Source organism: Nycticebus coucang, chromosome 1 (assembly GCF_027406575.1).
Source record: "Nycticebus coucang isolate mNycCou1 chromosome 1, mNycCou1.pri, whole genome shotgun sequence".
Taxonomy (NCBI): domain Eukaryota; kingdom Metazoa; phylum Chordata; class Mammalia; order Primates; family Lorisidae; genus Nycticebus; species Nycticebus coucang.
Genome location: NC_069780.1, coordinates 154,121,955 through 154,135,088, shown reverse-complemented (window position 1 = coordinate 154,135,088; position 13,134 = coordinate 154,121,955).

The window sequence follows — 13,134 nt, the reverse complement described above, 5'->3', positions numbered from 1 at the left end:
TTCACTCTATACCTGACATCATAGATAACTATTCACCTTACTTCCTCCAGGATAAATGGGGCTTTTCCCAGAAACTTCCAAGAATTTATGACCTTGAACCTGAAGATAGGTAGCTGAGGAATGGTATCTTAAGAGTCTGCAAGAAAAGGATACCCTACTCCCTGGACTACCTTGGGCTCAGAGCCCAGCCTTTAAACTTCCCTAATCCCTCAGGCCTTTAGAAGCTGAGAAGCAGCCAGAGGCTTCCTGGTTGTCCTCTTTGGAAATGGGTTGGGCTCTCCCCAGCCCCACCCTCAGAAAAACACAACCCACAACCGAAACGAACTGCTTCTTAGTGCCCAAAAAGAAACAGGCTCACGGCTTTCCAGGGCTCTCAGAACTACTGCTTCTTTTCCCAAATGGGGGAGGGGGGAAGGGCAAGATGATATGGCTCAGGCGCAGAGCTTGTTCTCATCAGCTAAAAGTTTTATAATATTTCTCTTCTCTTGTTTTGTCCAAAATCTTCCGTCTCCCAGCCAGGATGTTAGAATGCATAAGTCTATATATATGCTGAAGAAGGTTTAAAGAGAATGAATGAATAAAGTAAATACATGTGGTCAAATAGATGATCACAATTTACAAGCATGCCTCTGCAGAAAAACTGATAAATGTTTACTAAGCATCCCCACAAGCTACGATTGGACACAGGAGATAAACTGGTGAATAAGATGACATGGCCCTTGCTCTCTCCCAATTTACAGTTTAGGTACAACTCATTTGCACTCTTTAGTTTACCTAGAGCCTCTGAAGGCAGCATTGTGTGCAGTGAAGCTGACCAATGCACTTCGACTCACAGGTCAGTGTCAATCAAGGGAGAGCACCAGGCTGACAGTTTCATTGACTACAGGACTACCTTTGGGTTCCTTGATCTAGAGTGATGCCCGAATGGGTAGATAAGTGGGGGCAGGGCTTGTCCCGATACCCATTTCTATCCAATATAGTTAAAACAGCATTAGACTAGGAATTGTGAGATCTGTCCTCTAAGTCTAGCTTCAAACATTCCTGGTTAAGGCCGGGTGCGGTAGCTCCTGCCTGTAATCCTAGCACTCTTGGAGGCTGAGATGGGTGGATTGCTTGAGTTCAGGAGTTTGAGACCAGCCTGAGCAAGAGCAAGAACCCCATCTCTAAAAATAGACAAATGTTGTGGCAGCTGCCTGTAGTCCTAGCTACTTGGGAGTCGGAGGCAAGTGAATTCCTTGAGCCTAGGAGTTTGAGGTTGCTGTGAGCTGTGATGTCTCACAGCAACCTCAAGGTTTTTTTGATACAGAATCTCACTTTGTCACCTTGGTAGAGTGACAAAGAAAATTCCTGGTCACATGTCCTTGGGTGATCAGTTTTGGGGAAGTACCATAATATTAAATATAGACTCGCATTTTGGAGCAAGATGGTGGCCGAGTAACAGCTTCCTTACATCTGGGCACCGTGAGTCTGGGGAGATAGGACTCCAGGCATCTCTGGCTGGTGGGATCTGCCTATAATCATCCTTGTGAGGATACAGGGAGTCAGCGAGAGACTTCTGGACCCCAAGAGGAGGACTAAAACAGTGGAAAACTGGCAAGTGGTCGCGTGTGCTCAATGGGTCTAAACCCGCCAGCAACTGTAAGTACAGTAGCAGCGAGACTGCAAACTGGAAAGGCCTTACCTGTGAACTGTTTTGGTGTCTTTGGACTTGGCACTCAGTTGAACTGCCTTGGGGAGAGCCTGAGCAGGAGTGTAGAGAACTTTGGCCGTTGTCTAGGGCCCCAGTCTGAGCTGCTGAGCCAGACGGAGCTAATAGTGTTTGGCTGTGGGCCATAGGGAGCCATTGTGAGTGATCCGGCAAGCTCCGCCCTCAGGGTCGCAGAGCAAGAATAGGTCGGGTGCTGGTAACCCAGCGACTGAGTAGCCTAAGGGCAGGGTCTGAGCCGCCTTACAGCCCTAACCCTCAGGGGCAGAGTGAGACCGGTTTTGGCACACTGGGTAAGTGGATAGCCGCTTCAGCAGTGATTCCAGCGACAAGCACTTTCCTGGGAAAGCTTCTACTCAGCGAGTTTACAAGTTCAAAGTGCCTTTTAAGAGGGCTGAAGAGAGATTTAGGGTGTCTACCTGCTGGGGTTGGAGAAATCTGCAGCCTCCAGTCATATCAGCACTGTGATTAACACTCATACCCCAGAAGACCACGTGTTGCCCAGACAATATTCAACAACATATACATACTGCTTTGTTTTTGGTTTTTTTTTTCTGTTGTTTTGGATTGGTTGTTTTTCTGTTTATTTTGATGTTGTTTTGTTTTTTAATTTCAACCTTTTCCATACAGATTTTTTCTTTCTCAATTTTTCTAGTGTAATTATAATTTCCCATTGCTGCCTTTTTCATTAATTAGAACTTCATTTCTGCTAGTGTTTCTACTGCTATTATTTGGTTTTTCACCCAATTTTATCCCGTAAAGTTTTATGTTTGCTTGTTTTGGTTTGATTTATAGCATTTTTGTCTTTCCTCTCTACTTGGTGGAGGTGGGGTACTGTGTCTGATCAGGTTAGCAAAGAGCTGCTGACCTCAAGGGAACCACCCAACTGGGCACCCCCAGAAGGTGGGATTTTTTAAGATTGTGTTAAAGTACCCTACTGTACACCTATATTGCTCTGTCTCCCTTTTTCTGTGCCTCTCTTCTTTTTGTCAATATTCCTTTTCCCCACCCCCTCTCCTTTCTCTATTTTTTTTTCTTTTCGCTCATTCCTCCTTTCTTCCATCCCTTTCTTGCTCTTCAACATTCTCATCCTTCTGGTCCTGTACCAAAAGGACTCATCGAAACCTTAGTCCACAGGCACGAGAACTTAAAGAGCAAGAGGCAGTGAAAGGAAAATTAGGGGAAGGAAACAGATAAAAGAAATCACTCATGAGGAAGAATCAGCAGAAAACTCCAGGTAACATGAAGAACCAGTCCAGAACAACCCTGCCAAGGGACCATGAGGTAGCTACTTCAGAGGATTCCACCTATAAAGAAATGTTAGGAATGACAGAAAGGGAATTTAGAATACACATGTTGAAAACAATGAAAGAAATGATGGAAATAATGAAGAAAACTGCTAATAAAGTGGAAAATAACCAAAAGGAAATCCAAAAACAGAATCAAATAAGAGATGAATGATATGAAGAATATAGAAAGGATATAGCAGAGCTGAAGGAACTGAGACAGTCAATTAGGGAACTTAAAGATGCAATGGAAAGTATCAGCAACAGGTTAGACCATGCAGAAGAAAGAATTTCAGAGGTAGAAGACAAAGTTCTTGAGATAACTCAGATGGTTAAAGATTCAGAAAAGAAGAGAGAGAAAGCAGAACGTTCACTGTCAGAATTATGGGACTTTATGAAGCGTTCCAACATACGAGTTATAGGAATCCCAGAAGGGGAAGAAGAATGCCCCAGGGGAATGGAAGCCATACTAGAGAATATTATAAAAGAAAATTTCCCAAATATCACCAAAGATTCTGACACACTGCTTTCAGAGGGATATCGGACCCCAGGTCACCTCAACTCTAACCGAGCTTCTCCAAGACACATTGTGATGAACCTGTCCAAAGTCAAGACAAAAGAAAAGATTCTGCAAGCTGCCAGGAGTAAAGCGCCAGTTGATCTACAGGGGCAAATCCACCAAAGTGACCGCAGACTTCTCTAATGAAACTTTCCAAGCAAGAAGAAAATGCTCATCTACCTTTAATCTACTTAAACAGAACAATTTCCAGCCCAGAATTCTGTACCCTGCTAAGCTAAGCTTTAAAATTATGGAGAAATCAAATCATTTACGGATATACAAACATTGAGGAAATTCGCCACAACAAGACCAGCTCTACAGAAAATACTTCAACCTGTTCTACACACTGACCACCACAATGGATCAGCAGCAAAGTAAGAACTCAGATGTTAAAGGACAGAACCTAACCTCCACACTGATGCAAAAGACAAAACTAAGCAATGGAGTCTCACAAAATAAGATGAATAGAATACTACCACACTTATCAATTATCTCAATAAATGTTAATGGCTTGAATTCCCCACTGAAGAGACATAGATTGGTTGACTGGATTAAAAAACACAAGCCATCCATTTGCTGTCTACAGGAAACACACCTGGCTTCAAAAGACAAATTAAAACTCTGAGTCAAGGGTTGGAAGACAATTTTTCAGGCAAATGGAATTCAGAAGAAAAGAGGAGTTGCAATCTTATTTTCAGATTCATGTGGATTTAAAGCAACTAAAGTCAAAAAAGACAAAGATGGTCACTTTATATTGGTCAAGGGAAAACTACAACAAGAAGACATTTCAATTCTAAAAATCTATGCACCCAATTTAAATGCTCCCAGATTCTTGAAACAGACCTTACTCAGTCTGAGCGATATGATATCTGATAATACCATAATAACAGAGGACTTTAACACTCCTCTTACAGAGCTGGACAGATCCTCTAAACAGAAATTAAACAAAGGTATAAGAGATTTAAATGAGACCCTAGAACAACTGTGCTTGATAGACGCATATAGAACACTCCATTCCAAAGATAAAGAATATACATTCTTCTCATCACTCCTTGGAACATTCTCCAAAATTGATCATATCCTGGGACACAAAACAAATATCAACAGAATCAAAATTTTACCTTGTATCTTCTCAGACCATAAGGCACTAAAGGTGGAACTCAACTTTAACAAAAATGCTCGAACCCACCCAAAGGCATGGAAATTAAACAATCTTCTGTTGAATAACAGATGGGTGCAGGAAGAAATAAAACAGGAAATCATCAACTTCCTTGAGCATAACAACAATGAAGGCACAAGCTACCAAAACCTGTGGGATACTGCAAAAGCAGTTTTGAGAGGAAAATTTATCGCTTTAGATGCCTACATTTGAAAAACAGAAAGAGAGCGCATCAACAATCTCACAAGCCATCTTATGGAATTGGAAAAAGAAGAACAATCTAAGCCTAAACTCAGTAGAAGAAAAGAAATATCCAAAATCAAATCAGAGATCAATGAAATTGAAAACAAAAGAATCATTCAGAAAATTAATGAATCAAGGAGTTGGTTTTTTGAAAAAATAAATAAAACAGATAAACCATTGGCCAGACTAACGAGAAATAGAAAAGTAAAATCTCTAGTAACCTCAATCAGAAATGATAAAGGGGAAATAACAACTGATCCCACAGAGATACAAGAGATCATCTCTGAATACTACCAGAAACTCTATGCCTAGAAATTTGACAATGTGAAGGAAATGGATCAATATTTGGAATCACACCCTCTCCTAGACTTAGCCAGGAAGAAATGGAGCTCCTGAACAGACCAATTTCAAGCACTGAGATCAAAGAAACAATAAAAAATCTTCCAACCAAAAAATGCCCTGGTCCAGATGGCTTCACACCAGAATTCTATCAACCCTTCAAGGAAGAGCTTATTACTGTACTGCAGAAATTATTCCAGAAAATTGAGGAAGAAGGAATCTTCCCCAACACATTCTATGAAGCAAACATCACCCTGATACCAAAACCAGGAAAGGACCCAACCAAATAGGAGAATTTTAGACCAATCTCACTCATGAATATAGACGCAAAAATTCTCAACAAAATCCTAGCCAATAGATTACAGCTTATCATCAAAAAAGTCATTCATCATGATCAAGTAGGCTTCATCCCAGGGACGCAAGGCTGGTTTAACATACGCAAGTCCATAAACGTTATCCACCATATTAACAGAGGCAAAAATAAAGATCATATGATCCTCTCAATAGATGCAGAAAAAGCATTTGATAAAATCCGGCATCCTTTTCTAATTAGAACACTGAAGAGTACAGGCATAGGTGGCACATTTCTAAAACTGATTGAAGCTATCGATGAGAAAGCCACAGCTAATATCTTACTGAATGGACTAAAACTGAAAGCATTTCCTCTTAGAACTGGAACTAGACAAGGTTGTCCTCTGTCACCATTACTATTCAACATAGTGCTGGAAGTTCTAGTCAATACAATTAGGCAGGACAAGGAAATAAAGGGAATCCAAATGGGAGCAGAGGAGGTCAAACTCTCCCTCTTTGCTGACGACATGATCTTATACTTAGAGGACCCCAAAGACTCACTCACAAGACTCCTAGAAGTCATCAAAAAATACAGTAATGTTTCAGGATATAAAATCAATGTCCACAAGTCAGTAGCCTTTGTATACAACAATAATAGTCAAGATGAGAAGCTAATTAAGGACACACCTACCTTCACCATAGTTTCAAAGAAAATGATACCTAGGAATATACTTAACGAAGGAGGTGAAGGACCTAAATAAAGAAAATTATGAAATCCTCAGAAAGGAAATAGCAGAGGACATTAACAAATGGAAAAACATACCATGCTCATGGATGGGAAGATTCAACATTGTTAAAATGTCTATACTTCCCAAAGCAATCTACCTATTCGATGCCATTCCTATCAAAATACCAACATCGTACTTTCAAGATTTGGAAAAAATGATTCTGCGTTTTGTATGGAACGGGAAAAAACCCCGTATAGCTAAGGCAGTTCTTAGTAATAAAAATAAAGCTGGGAGCATCCGCATACCAGATTTTAGTCTGTACTACAAAGCCATAGTGCTCAAGACAGCATGGTACTGGCACAAAAATAGAGACATAGACATTTGGAATCGAATTGAAAACCAAGAAATGAAACTAACATCTTGCAACCACCTAATCTTCGATAAACCAAACAAGAACATACCTTGGGGGAAAGACTCCCTATTCAATAAATGGTATTGGGAGAACTGGATATCCTCATGTAAAAGACTGAAACTGGACCCACACCTTTCCCCACTCACAAAAATTGATTCAAGATGGATAAAGGACTTAAATTTAAGGCATGAAACAATAAAAATCCTCAAAGAAAACATAGGAAAAACACTGGAAGATATTGGCCTGGGGAAAGAATTCATGAAGAAGACTGCCATGGCAATTGCAACAACAAAAATAAACAAATGGGACTTCATTAAACTGAAAAGCTTCTGTACAGCTAAGGAGACAACAACCAAAGCAAAGGGACAACCTACACAATGGGAAAGGATATTTGCATATTTTCAATCAGACAAAAGCTTGATAACTAGGATCTATAGAGAACTCAAATTAATCCATATGAAAAAGGCCAACAATCCCATATATCACTGGGCAAGAGACATGAATAGAACCTTCTCTAAAGATGACAGACGAATGGCTAACAAACATGTGAAAAAATGTTCATCATCTCTATATATTAGAGAAATGCAAATCAAAACAACCCTGAGATATCATCTAACCCCAGTGAGAATGGCCCACATCACAAAATCTCAAAACTGCAGATGCTGGCATGGATGTGGAGAGAAGGGAACACTTTTACACTGCTGGTGGGACTGCAAACTAGTACAACCTTTTTGGAAGGAAGTATGGAGAAACCTCAAAGCACTCAAGCTAGACCTCCCATTTGATCCTGCAATCCCATTACTGGGCATCTACCCAGAAGGAAAAAAATCCTTTTATCATAAGGACACTTGTACTAGACTGTTTATTGCAGCTCAATTTACAATCGCCAAAATGTGGAAACAGCCTAAATGCCCACCAACCCAGGAATGGATTAACAAGCTGTGGTATATGTATACCATAGAATACTATTCAGCTATAGAAAAAGATGGAGACTTTACATCCTTCGTATTAACCTGGATGGAAGTGGAAGACATTATTCTTAGTAAAGCATCATAAGAACGGAGAAGCATGAATCCTATGTACTCAATTTTGATATGAGGACAATTAATGACAATTAAGGTTATGGGGAGGAGGAAAAGCAGAAAGAGGGACGGGGGGCTTTGGTGCGTGTTACACTTTATGGGGGCAAGACATGATTGCAAGAGGGACTTTGCCTAACAATTGCAATCAGTGTAACCTGGCTTATTGTACCCTCAATGAATCCCCAACAATAAAAACAAAAAAAAAGGAAAGAAAAAAATTATAGACTTGCTTCCCTATTTTAGTAGAGCACATCCTGACAAAGGGTAGGGGCAAAATTTTTTAAGTCTTGGCATCTTTCAAAATATCATCAATCTCTTTGTTCCCAAGAACAAAGAAGTCAATCATAGCATAAAAGATGGGCAGGAAGAATTCAAAATGGTGAAGCAAAGACTTAAATCTATCTCATTGTTGTAAATGTATAACTGGATACAAATGTCAACAATAATTCTTAACAACTCTTAAAACTTTAAAATGAAACATGGATATCATAACAAGGAGAGGGATCAGGAAATGACAAAGAAAAAAATCAAAGGAAACAAAAACTGGAAAGAGAATAATACAGTGAAAATAATGCAAAAGTTATGCCACCTTCACATTATAAGGAACTGCTTCACTTTCGCCTAGTTTTTTTTTTTTTTTTCTTGTTTGTTTTTATTTCGGAATATTTCAGGAGTACATACATTTTGGTTACATAATTTGCTTTTTTACAGTTTGAGTCAAAGTTATAAGTGTGCCCATCATCCAGATAGTGTGCATTATACCCTTTAGGTGTGAATTTATCCATCCCATCCTCCCCCACGCTGGCTTGATTTCTGTGGAGTTTTATTTGCATAGGTCCACTTACCTGTATGTGTTGATTTCCAGTTTAGTATTGAGTACATGTGGTGTTTGCTTTTTTTTTTATTTTTATTTTTTATTAAATCATAGCTGTGTACATTAATGCGATCATGGGGCACCATACACTGGTTTTATAGACCATTTGACACATTTTCATCACACTGGTTAACATAGCCTTCCTGGCATTTTCTTAGTTATTGTGTTAAGACATTTATATTCTACATTTACTAAGTTTCACATGTACCCTTGTAAGATGCACCACAGATGTAATCCCACCAATCACCCTCCCTCTGCCCACCTCCCCCCTCCCTCCCCTCCCTTTCCCCCTGCCCCCTATCACCTAGTTTTGAACATCATGTCTGGCACAATTTCATACCATTCTTATCCCATTTAGAGACTGTATGTGGCCTGCTTTTGCTTTCTGAAAGGTCTTAGGATATGCTCTTGATCCCTGTGTTATGAAATTTCACCCTGCTTGCTTTAGTGTAGGGTTTTGTTTTGTTTTTGTATTTATTATATAGCCCTCTAATCTGGAGACAGATGTCTTACAGTTCTGGGAACATTTCTTATGTCTTTGGATATTTCATCCCTATTTTCAACATTCTCCATTTCTGGAACTTTTATTAATTATACATTAAATTTCCTCAATTAATTTTCTTTACATTTTTTCCCCTCTAATCCATCTCCTCTTTTGAGGCTACTTTCTGAAAGTTTTCATTAACTTTATATTGACTTTTTAATTTCAGTTTTTAAAAATTTCCTTTTTTTTTTGAGACAGAGTCTCATTGTGTGTAGAGTGTTGTAACATCATAGCTCACAGCAACCTCAAACTTCTGGGCTCAAGAGAATCCTCTTGTCTCAGTTAGCCTCTCAAATAGCTAGGACTACAGGCATCTGCCATTATGCCCAGCTTTTTTTTTTGAGACAGAGTCTCACTTCGTTGCCCTCGGAAGAGTGCCGTCACATCACAGCTCACAGCAACCTCCAACTCCTGGGCTTAGGCGATTCTCTTGCTTCAGCCTCCCGAGTAGCTGGGACTACAAGCACCTGCCACAATGCCCTGCTATTTTTTTTGTTAATGTTTGGCCAGAGCTGGGTTTGAACCCACCATCCTCGGTATATGGGGCTGGCACCCTACTCACTGAGCCACATGCCCGCCCATTCATTTTATTTATTTATTTATTTATTTATTTATTTATTTATTTTGTAGCGCAAGGGTCTCCCTCTTGCTCAGACTGGTCTCAAACTCCTGAGATAGACACAATGTTTTCTTTTATCTCTGTGCAAATTAATCATAGTACTTAAAATTTATATGTTAGTTTTCTTCTGCTTCCTGGAGTTTTTGTTTCCTCTGAGTTCCTTCTTTGCCATTCCCCGTCCCCTGTCATATTTGTGTTTCATTTTAAGAGTTTACGAATTATTAAGAATTATTGTTGATATTTATATCCATATACAGATATATATCCATATACATATATTTACAACAACTATATAAATGCAACTCTTTGTTTTGCCATTTTCAATTCTCCCTGTTAGTTTTTTTATCTTAACTTTTTTTTTTTTTTTTGAGATAGAGTCTCACTATGTCACCCTTGTTAGAGTACCATGGCATCACAGCTCACAGCAACCTCAAATTCTGGTGCTTAAGCGATTCACTTGTCTCAGTCTCCCAAGTAGCTGGGACTACAGGTGCCCATCAAAATGCCCGGATTTTTTTTTGTTGCAGTTGTCATTGTTGTTTAGCTGGCCCAGACTGAGTTAGAACCCACCAACCTCTGTATATGTGGCTGGCACCATAACCACTGTGCTACGGACACCGAGCCTTTTTTATCTTAATTTTAATTTATCCTTTAGTCAGCCAGAGAACTTCCTTAAATAATTTTTTCAAGGTGTAATACATAGGAAGTATTTTCAAATCTTTTTCTAGATATGTATTTCTGTTACCCTAACAGATAAAAACAATGACTATAGTATTCCTGATTTATAAATCTTCCATCCAAAATTTCATATACACAGCACCTTTATTTTTTTGGCATTTATAATTGTGGAAACAAATTGAAATTGGATTTGATTGTGTTCATTTATAGTTATACAGTTATATTTTTCTAGCTAGATGCATGCAGATTTACTTATCCTTATAATTAAAGTTTTGCTAAAATATCTTTGAAATGATTTTTGGCTAAACCCAGGGGCCTTTTATATCTGTAAATTCAACATTTTTTTCCCTTCCTTTAGAAGTTTTCTTTTTCACAATTTGGATTATCACTTCTGTTTTTTTTTTTTTGAGAGTCTCACTCAGTCACCCTGGGGTTGAGTGTCATAGTGTTATTGCTCACAGCAACCTCAAACTCTTGGGCTCAAGTGATCATCTGGCCCCAGCCTCCCCATTAGCTGGGACTACAGGTGCCTGCCTTTTCAGAAGATAGAGAAAAGGAGTGGGAGGTCTAAATATATATATGGGGGAGTTATTGGATTTTAGAGATGGGTGGGTCTTGCTCTTGTTTAGGCTGGTCTTGAACTCATGAGCTCAAGTGATCTGCCTCCCTCGGCCTCCCAGAGTGCTAGAAGTACAGGCATGAGCCATCATACCTGGCCCTATCACTTCTGTTCTAACTACTGTAGTTTCTACACTTAATTTTAGCCAAAGGATTGAAAAGCAATTAGCTGATTACTTTCTTTTTCAAGAAATCTGTGGTTCTTACTTGACTCTCTCTATTCTTTGAATAATACTTGCTTTTTTTTTTTTTTTGAGACAGAATCTCACTTTGTCACCCTCTGTAGAGTGCTGTGATGTCACAGCTCACAGAAACCTCTGACTCTTGGGCTTAAGCCATTCTCTTTCCTCAGCCTCCCAAGTAGCTGGGACTACAGGTGCCTGCCACAATGCCCAGCTATTTTTTTGGTTGTGGTTGTCATTGTTGTTTGGCAGGCCCAGGCTGGATTCAAACCCACCAGCTCCTGTGTATGTGGTTGGCATCCTAGCCGCTGAGCTACAGGCGCCAAGCCTAAATAATACTTTCTTATCTACCATCTATCCCCTCATTATATATATTTATACCTCCTACCCCTTTTCTCTATCTTCTGAAAAAAATTTCTGGGCTTATACTCCAAATTTCTGGTTTTAATTCTACCCTATCAGTTCTGTTTTTTATGCCTCTGTGCAGATTTTAATTGTGCTATTAGAAGTATTGTTTCCTTGCAGTTCTATTTTATCCCTCCCAGCTCCTTTTCTTGTCAACATTTTCATTTTATGTTGTATAATGTGATTTGGTTGTTGTATCATCAGCTCCTTACTTCAGAAAGTTCCCATATATGGCTTTAAAAAAAATTTTTTATGGGTATATAATAGTTGTTTATCCTTATAGGGTACATGTGAAGTTTTGATATAAGCATACAATGTCAGTTATTCAGGGTAATTGGGGTATCCACCACCTCAGGCACTTATCATATCTTTCTACTGGGGGCATTCCAATTCTATTCTTTTATAGTACACCATAACTTTTTGTTGATTATAGTCAGTTTGTCATGCTATCAAATATTGTTCATTGTATCTAAATATCTAACTGTATTTTTGCACCCGTTAACTATCCCTGCTTTATCACTCTCCCCCTGCTACCTTTTCCAGCCTCTGGTAACCATCATTCTACTGTCTGTCTCCATGACATCAACTAGTTTTGATATTTAGCTCCCACATATGAGTAAGAATATGTAAGATGTGTCTTTCTGTGCTTGGCTCATTTTATTTAACATTATCTCCATTTCCATCCACGTTATTGAAACTGGCAGGATTTCATTCTTTTTTGTAGCTATGTAATATTCCATTATATATGCATATGCATATTGCCACAATTTCTTTATTCATTCATTCATCGATGGACACTTAGGTTGGTTCCATATGTTCATTACTGTGAAGAGTGCTGAAATAAGCATGCGAGTGCAGATATCTTTTTGATATACTGATTTCCTCTCCTTTGGATATATACCAAGCAGTATATGAGCTTGATGGGTCATACAGTAGTTCTATTTTTGATCTGTGGAGGAACCTCCATACTGTTCTCCAAAGTGGTTGCCTAATTTACATTCCCATCAACAGTGTATGAGGGTTCCCCTTTCTCCATATCCTCACCAGAATTTGTTACTGCTTTTTTGATAAAAATCATTTTAATTAGGATGAGACGATATCTCATTTTAGTTTTGCTTTGCTCTTCTATGTTCAATAATGATGTTGAGCATTTTTTCATGTACCTGTTGGCCATTTATATGTATTCTCTTGAGTAATGTCTATTCAGATCCTTTGCCCATTTTCTAATTAGACTGTTTTTTTTTCTATTGAGTTGTTAGAACTTCTTATATATCCTAGTTATTAATCTCTTGTCAGATGGGTAATATTTTCTCTCATTTTCTGGGTTACTTCTGATTGTTTCCTTTGCTGTGCAGAAGCCGTTTAACTCGGTGTGATCTCATTTGTCCAATTTTGCTATGCTCTAATGGT